Below are 16,166 nucleotides of genomic sequence, written 5' to 3' on the forward strand. Positions count from 1 at the left end.
GCGTAAACTGGTGGGGAAAGCGAAAGTGAACATTAAATGATAATAATTAAACAATATAATCCATAGATCATAATAATCTCCTATGAAGACTGTTAGCTCAGCAAAATTTTGTAGAGAAAACCATGTAGTCTTGAGTGATGCTCGGGATCAGCTGTATTCTTGGATGGTCAGCCACTCAACCAAGTAACCCATCAGGTAGAAGGGAGGGGGATCATGGAACTATGGGACAGAATTATTGACTTAGGAGATTTGTAGGCTGGAGAGGATCAGAAAATTTCTACCAATTGTCAAACAAGTGGGTAGACAGAGAGAAGAAAAGGATATAAAAGAAAGAGTGCATAAGGATTGGGAAAGTGGGTAGGAACACCCATATTCAAAGAAATCAGAACCTTAAAAAGGATTAGGTTTTCTCCGGGCTGGTCTACACTGTTGGGGGGGGGATCGATCTAAGATATGCAACTTCAGCTATGAGAATATTGTAGCTGAAGTCGAAGTATCTTAGATTGATTTACCTTGGGTCCTCACGGCACGGGATTGATGGCCGCGGCTCCCCCGTTGACTCTGCTACCGCCACTCGCTCTGGTGGAGTTCCGGAGTCGACGGGGAGTGACTGGACGTACCTCCAAGTACTTGTGAATCTAAAACCGGATGCCTCTTATAGCTCTGGTTTCTGAGAGAAAGTAACTCATTTCAAGTTAATTTCACTGACACTATAATGTATTATCTACAGAAAAGTGAAGTAATGACACTACTGCTGTAGGGGGGAAATATATCCTTTGTCAGCTTGTATCTATTATTCTCTACCTAACAACAAAACCTGTTAGAAATAAAATAAAGAAAAGTTGAAATGAGTTGTTTTAGAAAGAAAAACAGAATTTGAAAAGTTAGTTTGTTTCTGAAGTAGTTTTATTATTCAGTGTAAATACAGATCTACTCTAGATGAAGGTGAGGGGGTGGGGGGATCTGTGTGTGTGTTTTATTTATTTAGTGAGTTGTGTTTTTGTATGCTGACTTGATACAAAAGGGCATGAAAGTTTTCTAAACTAAGAATGATGATCAATATATGAAGACTTGATGGAGTTGATTCTAAAGAGCGGTTTTAAGATGAGCCAAGAGCCCTAGAAACATAGCCTATCTTTAAAGTTTGAGAAGAGAACTTCTCCCTAGTGCATTCTACAACTAAGATATGCTGTAGCTGCACTAAAATTTGTTTCTGAATCTTGTGTATTCCCTCATAGAATAGTTCTACAGTATTTAGTAGAGAATGGTAATCTCTCTGTAGCTTTTCATAGTCATCCTATAGCATTTAATAGGTAATTATATCCTTGCTATAGAATTATATAGATCTTTTCAAAAAGCTTATATAAAGACTATGATTTTTATTGAAACCTATCGAATTTAGAGTAATAACTATAAGACCCTACTCATTTATGTAGATTCCTATTATTTAATCTTATTTAGCCTTTATAGAAAAGTCTAATAGATTTTTTTTCTTTTTTTAATAGAAAATAATAAACAAAAGTGAATAGAGTAGAGGTTTGAGAAGCTAGCATGTCTGGGTTGTATTCCTAGCTCTTCCACTGACTCACTGTGTGAGTATGGGCAAGCAACTTAGATGAACATTTTCAAATATAGGTGCCTAAACTGAAGTGACTATGTGTATGATTTTCAAAAGTTTTAAGTGGTTTTGAAAATCAGTGTGCTTTTGAAAATATAATATAGCATGCACATTATGCATATTTAAACATAATACACTTAAAAATCCATAAGGCATTTGACTAAATCCCCCATGAGTTTCTGAGGGAAAAAAATGAAGAGTATTCAAGAGCAATGTAGCACACACTAAATGTATTTAAAACTGGTCAACTGATGGATCTCAAACAGTAATTGTGAATGTGCATCATTGTTCTATAGAGGTGTTTCTAGTGATGCCCTGCAAGGATCTCAGCTTGTCCTAATACTATTCAATACTTTTATCAATGATCTGGAAGAAAACATAAAATTGTTGCTGATAAATTTGTAGATGACACCAAAATTTGTAAATAACTATGGTGGCGGGTCAGTAATACAGAGAGATCTTGATTGCTTCATAAGGTGGGCTCATCTAAACAACACACTCATCTTGAAGACCATGTCTAGGAACAATTAATATAGGTCACACTTGCAAGATCAGAGACAGTTTCCTGGAAGGTTGTGTCACTGAGATAGAATTGGGGATAATGGCAGATAACCAGCTGAACATGAGTTTCTGTTGAAATTCTGTAGCAAAGAGGATGAACATGATTGTTGGACGCATAAGCGGTGGAATATCAAGTCGGAGTTGAAATGTGGTATTATCTCTTAATACAAGATTAGTGAGATCATTACTGGAATAGTACGTTTAAATCTGCTGTCAACACTTTAAAAAGAGGTGATGAAAATTCAATACAGTTCAGAGAATATGTATAAAAATTATTCCAGGTTTGGTAAACATGCTTTATAGTGAGACACTTAGAACAGCAGAATTAACTGTAAGGCATGGTATATGAAGTCAATTATGACTTAATTGGCATTGCAGAGATTTGATGGGGCAATTCCCATGATTGGATTACCATCACTGAGGGGTATAGTTTATTCCAAAAAGATAGATATGGGAAAAATGGAGGAGGTGTTGTGTTGTACATCAAGAAAGTATACACTTGTTCTAAGGTCCAAGCAGAAGTGAGTGACAGAGTCTCTGGGTCAGTTTAAAAAGGAAAAGAACAGAAGAGGTGTTATGTTGAGGGTCTATTATAGACTACCGAATCAGGAAGAGGAAGTGCATAAGTAATTCTTCAAGCAGTACCAAGATTAGCTAACGCACATGAGCTAGTATTAATGGGGGATTTTAACTTCCCTGATATCTGTTGGAACACTATTAGAGCAAAACATATTGTGTCCTGCAAATTCTTACCAAGTGAAGGACACAACTTTCTGATTCAGAAAGTTCAGGAAACAATTAGGAGGTCATCCATTTTGGATCTGGTTTTGCTCAACAGTGATGAATTAGTTGTGAACATGAAGGTGGCTGGAAACTTGGGAGAAAGTGATCATGATCTGAAAAATTCAAGATCCTATGGAAAGATGCACATGAGACCAGCAAAACAAGAACACTGAACTTAAGAAAGGCAGATTTCATCAAACTCAGAGTAATAGTAGGCCAGGTCCCATGGAAAGACCAATTAGGAAGAAGAGGAGTTGAAAGGGCTGGTAGTTCCTAAAAGGTGTAATACGAGAGGCTCAGCATCAAGCTATTCTGATGCAGAGGAAAGATCAGAAGAGCCACACGAGGCCACTGTGGCTGCACAAGTTGCTTTTCAGCTGTCTAAAACCCAAAAGGTGAACTGGCAACGAAAAATGAAGGGAAAGCAGAGCTGCTCAATGCCTACTTTACTTCAGTCTTCTCACAAAACATAACCTTTGACAGGATAACTTGTGAAGTTACGATAGACAAGGGACAAAATCAGGATAAGTAAAATACATGTCAGAGATCTTTTGACCAATTTGAATGAATTCAAATCAGCAGGGCCTAATTCTATTCATCTGAGGATACTAAAGAAATACTAGCCAAAGAAATCTCAGAGGAACTGGAAATAATATTTGCAAACTCATGGATGACAGGAGAGGGGAAAGGCTAACGTAGCACCCACCTTTAAAAAGGGGGGAAAGGAGGAGCCGGGGAACTACAGATCAGTCAGCCTGACATTGATACTTAGGAAGCTACTAGAGCAAAGTATAAAACATTCAATTTGCAAATACCTAGAGGATGAAGGTGTAATCACTAGCAGCCAGCATGAATTTACCTAGAGAAAATCATGCCAAAGCAGCTTGATTTCCTTTTTTGACAGGGTAACTGATTTGGTGTATGGGGTAGTGCAGTGGACATAATATACCTGGACTTCAGCAAGGCTTTTGACACAGTCCTGCATGACAGATAAGTGAACTAGAGAAGTGTGAGCTTGGCGGAACTACCATTTAGTGGATACATGATTGGTTAAACAACCATAAACAAAGAGTACCTATTAATGGCATGATGTCAGATTGGAGGGAGGTGTCAAGTGTGTTTCCACAGGATCTATTCTAGGTCCGGTGCTGTTTAACATCTTTATTAAGGATCTGATGTAGCATTAGAGAGCATTCTGATCAAATTTTCAGATGACACAAAGTGGGGGTAGGAGGTTTCCAACTCTTTGGAGGATAGAGATAAAACTCATAGGGAACTTGATAAATTGGAGAACTAGGCTATAGACAACAAAAAGAAATTCAACAAATACAAATGTAAGATGCTACATATCGGGAAGAACAAACAAATGCACAAATAGAGAATGCGGGGAAATTTGGCAGCAGCACTGCTGAGAACGATTGTGCAGTTGTGGTGGATCATATCCTCAATATGAGTCAGCGGTGCAATGCTATTGCAAAAAAAATCAATTTTAGGTTGCATTAACAGATTCATAGCATTCAAGTCACAGGAGGTGATAGCACCCATCTTCTTGGTGCTGGTTAGGCTTAAGCTGGAGTACTGTGTCCAATTTTGGTCACTATACTGTAGAGAAACTGGAAAAGATCCAGAGGCAAGTGGCAAAGATAATCCAAGAGATGGAATTTAAAGCATACGAGCAAAGGCTGAAGGAACTGGGTATGTTTACTTTGAAAAAAAGGATTAAGGGGGGGACATGGTTGCAGTCTTCAAATACTTAAAAGGTCACCATGAAAAGATGGAGAAAAGTTGTTCTCTCTTGCCATAGAGGGTCAGACAAGAGGCAATGGTTCAAGCAACAGCATACAGGTTTAGCTGGAATCTCAGGAAAAAAATTTCTATCTGTAAGAACAGTAGGACAATGGAACTGATCGCATAGGGAGGTTGTGGAAGCTCCTTCACTGGAGGTTTGCAAAAGGAGGCCATCTCTCTTGGATGGTTTAGACCCAAGAAATCCTGCAGGGGGTAAGACTAGATGACCATTGTGGTCCTTCTAGCGCTATGGTTTTATGATTCTAGTAAAGCTCAATCTATTTATTTTATCCAAGAGAAGATTAAGAGGTGCTTTGCTCAATGTCTACAAGTACCCACATAGAAGAAATATTCTGATAGTAGGGAGCTCTTCAGAAAAAAAGGAATAAAAGGAGCAGTAAGTTTTGGATGTGATGGATCCTCCATCACTTAAAGTCTGCCAGTTGAGCTGGAGATCTTTCCAAAACATATGATATAGTTCAAACCATAATTATGGTCTTGATGCAAAAATTACTGGATGCAGTTCTTTGGCTTGTGTTTTTCAAGAGCTCAGACTAGATGATTGTAATGGTCCCTTCAGGCATGAAAATCTATGAAAATACCACCCTAATTTTATATTTAGGAACCTAAATTAATTGCCTGATTTTCAAATGCAGTAAGCACCCATTGTTCTCAATGACTTTGGTAAGAACTCTGGGTGCTCAAAGGAGGGGTGTTGGGAAGGATGGAGAGCAGGAAGATATATTAGTCCAGTAGCTTCCTCCTCTCTGGCCTCTTTGACTCCCTCCTTTTCAGTCTATCCCAAAATGTTCCACTTAAGATAATCTTCCTTTCCTGCCAACTGTCACCATGTCATCTGCTCCCACAATATCATCACTGTCTCCCAGTTTCTTTCCTTATGAAATGTGAACTACTTGTTCTCTTCTTTTAGCCTCTGTGTACCTCTCAACATGTATTTCTACCTACTGCTCACTTTGTGACTTTCTCTCTGCCAACTATTTTCTTCTTGATACTCCATTTGTATCCTCCCAAATATTTGTGTCTTTCCTCATCTTCTTCCCTATCCCTTCCTCAATAGGCAAATCATCCTCATTCCCTGTCCTTGAATCCCTTCTTTAAACCCACTTCTTTTACTACAACTGAACTCCACTCTACTGCTATCTCCTTCTGTTCTTTTGTTCTACCTAAAAGCTGTTTTGCAACATGCTATTTGTTGTTGCCATACTCCCTCCCATTACTTCCCCTTCTTTATGTTGTCATAATTTCCTTTATTTGTCCAACTAAACACTTGATCCTTCAAAGTTCTTTGAGCTTGCAGTATCTCATATATGCCTGGAGCCCCACTGAATTCAGTGGGGTTCTTCTATATAGGTGCTGAGTCCCGCTTGCGTGGAACAGCTTGCAAAAGCAGGGCCGTTGACTGTCAACTCTTTGTTGCAAGGACCATGGAACAGATGCTCAGGTGGCATAAACTGCAATTGAAATCAACAGAGCTAAGACAACTTTTATCAGCTGAGGATCTGCCACCAGACCATCTTACTTCTGTTAAGTGTTATGTAACTTCATGGCACTCTATAGCAGTGATACTCAGACCTCAGTGGTTCAGAAGCCGAATCAGCAATCAACATTACCCAAAAGAGCCACAGTAGTGTCAATTCATTGTTTCATCTATCTATCTATTCTACAATTGGTTAATAACATAGTAAAAACATCCTGATTGGTTAATAACTAAATCAACATAGATTGGTTAATAACGAAATCAAACGGTGTTTTAATATCATGTTCTGCAAAGAGACACAATAAAGAGCCCCTTGCAGCTCCCAAACCTCGATCTGAGTATCATTTTTCTAGAGATATTAAATGACTAATAGATAATATTACTTACCAATTTCAATGGAGTATTATGAAGCTTAACTGACTGATATTTGTAAAAGCATTTTGAAATCCTTGGATGAAAAGCAATATGTGCAATAGGTTCTTATTATTGTAATTAACATTTCTTGTGCCATTAAATATACATATAAAAGTAATGATTTTTCTCTAATATAATCCTGCTGTCTTATGCCACTGCCACAATTGGAGGGAAGATCACTCCAGTTTTAACAGTAAGCACTAATCTTCACAAATATTTTTTTCCTATGCAGCCTTGTTTCAAATAGAGCACTTTAAAGTCATTATACTGCAGTAGTGCCTGAGATAACAGTACATTCAGCTTACCATAAATTTCTGTTTCAATAGGAAATAATCAGGAAAGAGACAAATATTCTATCGAGAAAAACAATCCTAAAATAAGGTTCTTTTCCCCAATAAATCTAATTTTTCAATGTGTTGCTGGTGTCCCTGCAGCACTTGTGTATGATGAAAATTTCTTTGTTCCTCTTTACTTTATTATAAGGTAAAAAAAAAAGAACACTAGAGCTTTCTGACTCAGGAGTTTTGTCTTATCAACAGAGAACAGAAGGAATATTTGGAACGTGTTACAACAATTCTTTTGAAAACTGCTTTGGCCCACTTTTAGTAATGGCATCATTTTTTTCTCTTATGTACTTCTTGCGGTAAATTGTAGTACACTTTTATTTTTAGTTCTTTTTGAAAATGTGACATATTCAATCAATATGTAATTTGGAGAAGATGGAATCTAATTCTATTTTCCCATCTACATCAGCTAGGTTAAAAACACATAACTAATGGGGCTTTTCTAAGGAAGTGAAAATCCTGACTATAACTGTTTTGTGCTCTTGATAATACATTTGCAGTGATACATAGAATCAAAATGCTCTTGGTTTTATTTTAGTACCAGTTCCCTCTAGTCTGAGCTCATATACTCTTAATTATATTGATGTCCAAGAATCCAGTCAAATAATTGTCTTCTGAATAAAATATATATTAAAATTCACGAGAATAATTAAATAAAGTATCCTATGAATTTAATGATAATGTCTTTCTGCAGAGTCCCCTCTGAATGTTGGAAACCACAGTTATTGGGAATCCCAGGGACAGCAGTGTGAGGGGAGGGGGATTCCATTGCAGAATACTCCTGAACCCCAGCATGACTTCACTCCTTCTCTCATCTCCAGGGGAACAATTCTGGGATTTTAATGCCAATTGAGGCTACTATGATAATCTAATCTGATTTCCATAATACAAGTCACATGATGTCATCAAGTGATTCCTGTAATAAGCCCAGCAATTTGTAGTTGAATTAGTGCTCATCTTTTTAGAAAGATTTCTAATGTTGATTTACACATTCCAAGTGATGCCGAATCCACCACATCTTTTGGTAGTTTGTCCCAAGGGTTTCCTTCACTGTTAAAATCCTGGAGAAAACTCTAAGGTGAATTTTATTTTGTTTTTCTTCTGGAAAGAGCAAATCGTGACTTTTACCTCCAAGAATTCCCAAATTCTTTGCAATCTGTAGCACTAATGCTGCTATGAAAATGGTGAAGGCAGACCTCTGCATCCATGGAGAATCATATTATTTTCAATAAACCTCTATGTAGGCATAGGAGTCCACCCATGTGATTACCATTGCAGAGCTGAGACCCATATAATAGAAATAGTTTCAACCATCCCTGAAATGCCTTTGAGGCACAATGTGGCCACTATAACAGTGCAAAGCAACAATAGCAGCTCCCAAAATTTAATAAAAAATTAAAACATAGAGCAACATGGTAAAAATTGAATTAATCAACCAAAATAAAATAAAATAGATTATATGCAATATTTAAAATGTGATGAGATTTTCCACAAGCCTTGAAACAGAGTGTATCACTGCTGCCTTGTATAGAAAGAGGGAATTTTATTTTTTATTTAAAATAAGCAGAAGATAGCTGTTCATTTTCATCTGGAGAGCACGCTGCAATTTACACTGACTTTCAAATCATTTAATCTCAAGAAGTTAATTTTAATTTATGAAGCCCTATGTGGTTTAGGCTCTGGCTTCCTTTAGAGCTGGAACTAGAGCCCTTTGAAGTCAACAGTAAGACTCTCAATTACTTCACTTCAGTTTGGCTTAAGTCTTTGTGATCACCTCCCTCCTTCTGCTTCATCTCAGAGGCTGAAACTGCTGGGAAGCTGCAGCTAACAGTCCATACAGGTGGCAGTAAAAAGCAAATATTCTTAGTGCAGGTGCCTCAGCAGATTGCTGTGAGAGGATCCAGACACTGAATCCCTAAAGGAAGGTCTCAGTAGGCTGCAGCACTGTTTCCTCCCTTGGTCTCTCTTGCAAATTTCCTGTGCACTGACTTACAGCCTAATATACAGAGTCCACATCCCACCTGCTTTAATCCCCCAGCACCAAGATATCATATAAAACAGAGACATAAGAAGATAAGAACAGCCATACTGGCTCAGAGCAAAGGTAAGTCTAGCCCAGTATCCTGTCTTCCGACATTGGCCAATGTCAGGTGCTTCAGAGGGAATGAACAGAACAGAATCATCAAGTGATCCAGACACTTTGCACAGAAGTCTAAAATTGGTGTTTAGTTAATCACATGAGAAATACACAGATCTATACAAAAATAATAAATCCTACACATAGTTCCCTCTCTCAGTTTCCTCACCACTCAAAAGCATTCTTTGTATTGGGGTCAGGGTCTTCTGTGGTATCCAGCATCCTTCCTATGCAGCTGTGTGACTTGTCTTTTGAAATACAAAGCCTCTTTAGGTCAGCTTGTTTCCTCTGCCCTTGGCCATCACATCTCCGTCCCTTTCTACCTTCTGCTGAAACTTTCTCTGTGTGTCTTTGGTCTACCCTTGGGAATCAATTTTATAATTTTTTGCTTTGGTCACCTGTCTATGTGTTCTGCTTAGGTAATTTTTCACTGCTTTCCACTTCTCCCCTTCCTTCAGACAGAAGGAAGTATCTTCTCCCAGCTCCCATTATTCCAAGGCACTTTGCTTGCATATATTGTCATTAAATTCTAACAACCCCTCATTGTCCCTGGTCTTGCAGAGATGGGACATAACCATGCCATCTCATGGTCGACACACATACAGAGAGGCATTTATGATACAGCAATTTACATAGTAACAACTTCATAAAAAATCATAACAACAAGCATTATTCCCTTAAATTCTACAGATTCCCCAAAGTATCACACCTTCCAGTCTGGAACATGTTTCTCCCTTGGTCTAATGGAGCAAAGCTCATAGCCTTTCCAGGCATCCCGCATCTGTTGTGAGTGGATTGAGAAGATAGCTATTCAAGGCTAACAATGGGAGGTTTTCAGTTCACTGCTGTAATTTTAGTTTTTATTGTTTCAGATTTTATATTTTGAGTATGTGCCTGAAGATGTTCACTGATGCATTTAATAAACATACACTGTAACCGTACTGCTGGATGGAATCTATATAGCACTTTGTACCAATCCAGGGGGGACCTTCACTCCTCAGAAAACTCTTAGGCAACGGTATCTGTGGGGCCCAAAGGGACAATATAGCTCCGACAGGCTCCATAAAAGAAATGTTACTGGGATCAGGGTTTGGCCTAGTGAGAGTTTTCCTGCAAAGGAGTCAATAAGGTATGCAGGATTTGGACTGCTAATAACACTGAATTTAGCAACTCTTCTACTGGAATGCTTATCTGGTGTATTATTTAGAAAAGACATTAGACATTTGCAAGTTCTGAATTGTATGGTGAATTATTCATAAAGTAGTTGTACGCAATAGATTATGTTCTATACCCTTCTGATTCTTCACTTACTTCTGGGTAATGGACAAATATGTTTTCTCCAGAAGCTACCTTAAGGAATGGATTTTAGGGATTTAGTGGAAGTTTATATGTCTGTCTAACTGTTCTATAGCAACTGAATGAAATGAAAAAAACAATCTCTCATAATAAAGCACTATCTTATGGCAGTAAATAGAACTGCATTACATATTACCCTAGAGCTATGTGAACTTTGAAATACGTATGCTAAATGTATGAAACACATTTAGTTTTGTAAGCTTTCAGGAAAACATTGTAAGTTTCCCAAACTAAAAAACTTCCACTATTGTTTGGTAGTGGAAGTTAGCTATCCAGAAGAATTTTTAAATTCTTGCTGGAAGAACCAACGTTAAATTCAAGCTTTGCATCAGTATACCCTGAAGAAAACATAGGATGTTGTAGCCTGACCCAGCAGCCTTTACTTCTCTGGGTTGTCCTGTGGACTTCAACAAAATTAGGTGCATATTCCAAGACTTCATAATGGTGTGAATCATTGGTCATTTGCATGAGATGTTGCTTTTTAAAAATGTAATTCATAGAAAATAACATTCTTAATGGAAAAAGAACTGCTTAATTTAGAGGGGGAGAAGGAGAGAAAGATAAATAATGTGTTTAAAGGCTGTGAGGATATATTTACTACTTTCTTAAATCTGTAGCCTAAAGCCTGGTGGCAAGAGGAGACCAGGAAAGTTTCTATGCATAAGATCTACAACTCAGCAAGGAGACAGGAAGAAAGAGAAAGTTAGTTTAGGGATAACACTATTTTTTCCTTAGTCCAATGAACTTCCTTATTCAGCATTTGAAGAAAACAACTATGGTGTGATCTGTTGCCACTGTCACATGACATACTGAAACAAATACGGTTTCCAAATAAAGAGAGAATTCTTATTTGTGCATGTGCAGGGTGTTGCTCCTGTCTGCCTTCTCACATGCTGGTAACTGCAGAAATAGGATTTGGGGACTCCATCATGAAGGGATTTGCAATAATCAAGGTGATTAAGATGTTAGCAGAGATGGAATTGAACAGTGGTGTTGGGAGGCAGACTTATAAGCAAAGGAGATTTGGCTATTTATGGTTCACAGTTAAAGATTAACATTAAAGTTACAGGCAAGCCTAAAAGAAGCAATTTTGTCTTTTGAGACACTTAGGTGTTAAGCCACTAAAAGGGTTACAGGTGTGATGAAAAAATTGGAACTTGGTGGTATTGAACTTACTGCTAAATATAACAATACAGTTGTACTGAAATTATATGATTAAAAAGCATACTGGACATAAAGTTGGAGAAAAAATGATCAAAGGAATCGAGATTTACATTGAATCAGAATTATCAGTGGTCTAATTCAGTGAACAAATGTAATATTGCTAAATTTGAAGCAAAGTTCTCATTTAGTACTACTGTATCTATCCCCCTCCCCAACTGCAGTTGTCTGTCTGAAGCTTGCAAAGTATGAAATCTGGTTAAGATACCAGTTTTCTCCTCTGGCTTAGGATTTCTATTAAGTCTAAAGACTGAGTTTTGATTTGTTTGTAACTGGTTCTTCTATTTTGTACTTCCAGCCTCAGGCTCTCAGGGAAGCTCCCTCTTAACGCTTTTAAGATCAAGGTGAAATGTTTTCCTTTTAATTTAGCCTATTACAGAGCTATAGTGCCTCTTTGAGGTAGTTTTCAGTGACTTTACTGCAAGATGCCCTGGGATAGTGATATTTTAAGGAGCCATAATGCTCTCTTATATTGTACTGCATGTCACAATCGCTTGACACAAAAGCCTGGAAAGGAACATAAGAAAGTGTGGATTTGTCTGGCATTTGTTTACATTCTGTTCAAAGATATAATGCTCCTTAGTGCGCTGGGGTGCATTAGCCTTTCTTTTCACTTCATTGGAAGACCTTATGCTACAGTCTTTTGCAGTGTATACTAGGCTATTTTATTGAAGGAAGGTTATATTGGCCTGGGAAAAGTAGTATAAGCTTTTGGTGGCATGACCAGTTAATGGCAGTGGTGTCTGTGCATTGAAGGGTCTCCTTAATCCTAATACCCTGGAAGCACATTTATGAGAGGTGGGAATATTCTAGCACTCACTTTGACTTTCTGAAAAATGTAAATATATTCTGCAACCATTATCAAAACTGGGCTTAATACTGCTCCTGTTGAAGTCAATGGGACTTTTGCTGTTGACTTCAGTGCAATCAGGATTGAACTCATTCAGCAGAGCACTCATTGCAGCAAAACATTCAGCAAAGCATAACAAAAAGTTTGCTAGGAGTTCACCTGGGGGAAGTTCCCACAAATTTTTTGCCTTTCAGGCTTCTATGAGCAGTAAATACAACATCTGAGGAGGCTCTTAGAAGGAAGACAATATGGATAGTGAGCGATCAGCTCTTTGTGACCTGCATAGGATGTGCCATGTTTGTCTTTCTCCCAGAGGACAGAAGATACTTTGTCTGTACAAAGTGCAAGCTGGTCTCCATATTGGAAGAGAAGGCTAAAAGCAGCATGTGACCTCCAGAAGAAGAAAGAGGAGAACCCATGTACCCCCAGTGCAGATAGAGGTAAGAAACCATTTTCAGGGTCTCTGCACAGGTACTACATCGGAAAGTGGTTTGGAAGAGTCATCTGAGGGAAGGGATCAGAAAGAAACCCCATCGACCAGAAGGCATGGGATGCATTGTCCAAGGGATGGGGGTTCCATGACCACCAGTCCCAAGAGGAGGAGATGGGTGGCAGTGGTCAGGGACTCCCTTCTAAGTGGAACGAAGTCATCCATCTGCCGTCCAAACCGGGAGACTCAAGAAGTGTGCTGCTTGCCTGAAGCTAAAATTCAGGATGTGACAGAATGTCTGCTGAGACTGATCAAGCCCTCAGACTGCTACCTCTTCCTACTTCTCCACATGGGTCCGAATGATACTGCCAAGAATGACCTTGAGTGGGTCACTGCAGATGTGGCTCTGGGAAAAAGGATAAAGGAGTTTGAGGCACAAGTTGTGTTCTCATCCATCTGCCCTGGACAAGGAAAAGGCCCAGGTAGGGACCATCAAATTGTGGAAGTAAATGCGTGGTTATGCAGGTGGTGTCGGAGAGAGGGCTTTGGATTCTTCAGACATGGGATGTTGTTCCAGGAAGAAGGATTGCTAGGAAGAGATGGTATCCACCTAATAAAGAGAAGGAACAGAATCTTCGCAGGAAGGCTTGCTAACCTAGTGAGGAGGGCTTTAAACTAGGTTCGCCGGGGGATGGACATCTAAGCCCTGAGGTAAGTGAGGAACTGGGATACTGGGAGGAAACACAAGGAGGAGGGTGCAACAGGGGAGGCCTCCTGATTCATACTGAGAAAATAGGGCAATCATCTAGTTACCTTAGGTGCCTATACATGAATGCAAGAAGACTGGGAAACAAGCAGGAAGAATTGGAAGTCCTGGCAGAGTCAAAGAACTATGATGTGATTGCAATAACTCACATGACTGGAGCACTGTCATGAATGGGTATAAACTGTTCAGGAAGGACAGGAGGGGAAGAAAATGTGGGGGAGTTACACTGTATGTAAGAGAGCAGTATCATTGCTCAGAGCTCCAGTATGAAACTGGAGAAAAGCCTGTTGAGAGTCTTTGGATTAAGTTTAGAGGCAAGAGCAACAAGGGTGATGTCATGTTGGGCATCTGTTATAGACCACCAGACAAGCAGGATCAGGCTTTCTTCAGACAACTAACAGAAGTTTCCAGATCAAAGGCCCTGGTTCTTCTGGAGGACTTCAATCGCCCTGACATCTGCTTGGACAGCAATACAGCAGTGCAAAGACAATCCAGGAAGTTTTTGGAGAGTGTTGGGGACAACTTCCTGGTGCAAGTATGGGAGGAACCAACGAGGGGCTGTGCTCTTCTAGACCTGCTGCTCACAAAGAGGGAAGAATCGATAGGGGAAGTAGAAGTGAGTGGCAACCTGGGCAGTAGTGACCATGAAATGGTCGCATTCAGGATCCTGACAAAAGGAAGAAAAGAGAGCAGCAGAATACAGACCCCGGACTTCAGAAAAGCAGACCTTGACTCCCTCAGGGAACTGATGGGCAGGATCCCCTTGGAGGCTAATATGATGGGGAAAGGAGTCCAGGAAATCTGGCTGTATTTTAAAGAAGCCTTATTGAGGGCGCAAGAACAAACCATCCCGATGTGCAGAAAGAATAGCAAATATGGCAGGCAACCAGCTTGGCTTAACATAGAAATCTTTGGTGAGCTTAAACACAAAAAGGAAGCTTACGAGAAGTGGAAACTTGGACAGATGACTAGGAAGGAGTATAAAAATATTGCTCGAGTATGCAGGGGTGTAATCAGGAAGACCAAAGCCCAATTGGAGTTGCAGCTAACAAGGGATGTGAAGGGAAACAAGAAAGGTTTCTACTGGTATGTAGACCTTATCAACAAGAAGGTCAGGGAAAGAGTGGGACTCTTTCTGAATGGGGGAGGCAACCTAGTGACAGATGATGTGGAAAAAGCTGAAGTACTCAATGCTTTTTTTGCCTTGGTCTTCACAGACAAGGACAGCTCCCAGATGGCTGCACTGGGCAACATAGTATGAGGAGGAGGTGAGCAGCCCTCAGTGGTGAAAGAACAGGCTAAGGATTATTTAGAAAATCTGGACATGCACAAGTCCATGAGGCTGGATGCAAAGCATCCAAGGATGCTGAGGAAGTTGGCTGATGTGATTGCAGAGCCAGTGGCCATTATCTTTGAAAACTCGTGGCAATTGGGGGAGGTCCTAGATGATTAGAAAAAGGCAAATATAGTGCCCATTGCTAAAAAAGGGAAGAAGGAGAATCCAGGGAACTACAGACTGGTCAGCTTCACTTCAATCACCCCAAAAATCCTGGAGCAGATCCTCAAGGAATCCATTTTGAATAACTTGGAGAAGAGGAAAGTGATCATGAACAGTCAACATGGATTCACCAAGGGCAAGTAATACCTGACCAACCTGATTGCCTTCTATGATGAGATAACTGCCTTTGTGGATATGGGGAAAGTGGTGGACGTGATACATCTTGACTTTAGCAAAGCTTTTGATATGGTCTCCCACAGTATTCTTGCCAGCAAGTTAAAAAAGTATGGATTGGATGAAAGGACTATAAGATGGATAGAAAGCTGGCTAGTGATCAACAGCTCAATATTTAGTTGGTATCAAGCGGAGTGCCCCAGGGGTCAGTCCTGGGGCCGGTTTTGTTCAACATCTTCATTAATGAACTGGATGATGGAATGGATTGCACCCTCAGCAAGTTCGTTGATGACACTAAGCTGGGGAGAGAGGTAGATATGCTGGAGAGTAGGGATAAGAACCAGAGTGACCTAGACAAATTGGAGGATTGGGCTAAAAGAAATCTGATGAGATTCAACGAGGACAAGTGCAGAGTCCTGCACTTAGGACGGAAGAATCCCATGCACTGCTACTGGCTGTGGACTGACTGGATAAGCGTCAGAAGAAGAAAGGGACCTGGGTATTACAGTGGACAAGAATCTGGATATAAGTCAACAGTGTGCCCTTGTTGCTAAGAAGGCTAACGGCATATTGGGCTGCATTAGTAGGAGCATTACCAGCAGATCGAGGGAAGTGATTATTCCTCTCTAGTCGGCACTGGTGAGGCCACACCTGGAGTATTGCATCCAGTTTTGGTTCCCACACTACAGAAAGGATGTGGATAAATTGGAGAGAGTCTAGCGGAGGGA

This window comes from Malaclemys terrapin, chromosome 1 (genome assembly GCF_027887155.1).
Source record: "Malaclemys terrapin pileata isolate rMalTer1 chromosome 1, rMalTer1.hap1, whole genome shotgun sequence".
NCBI lineage: Eukaryota > Metazoa > Chordata > Testudines > Emydidae > Malaclemys > Malaclemys terrapin.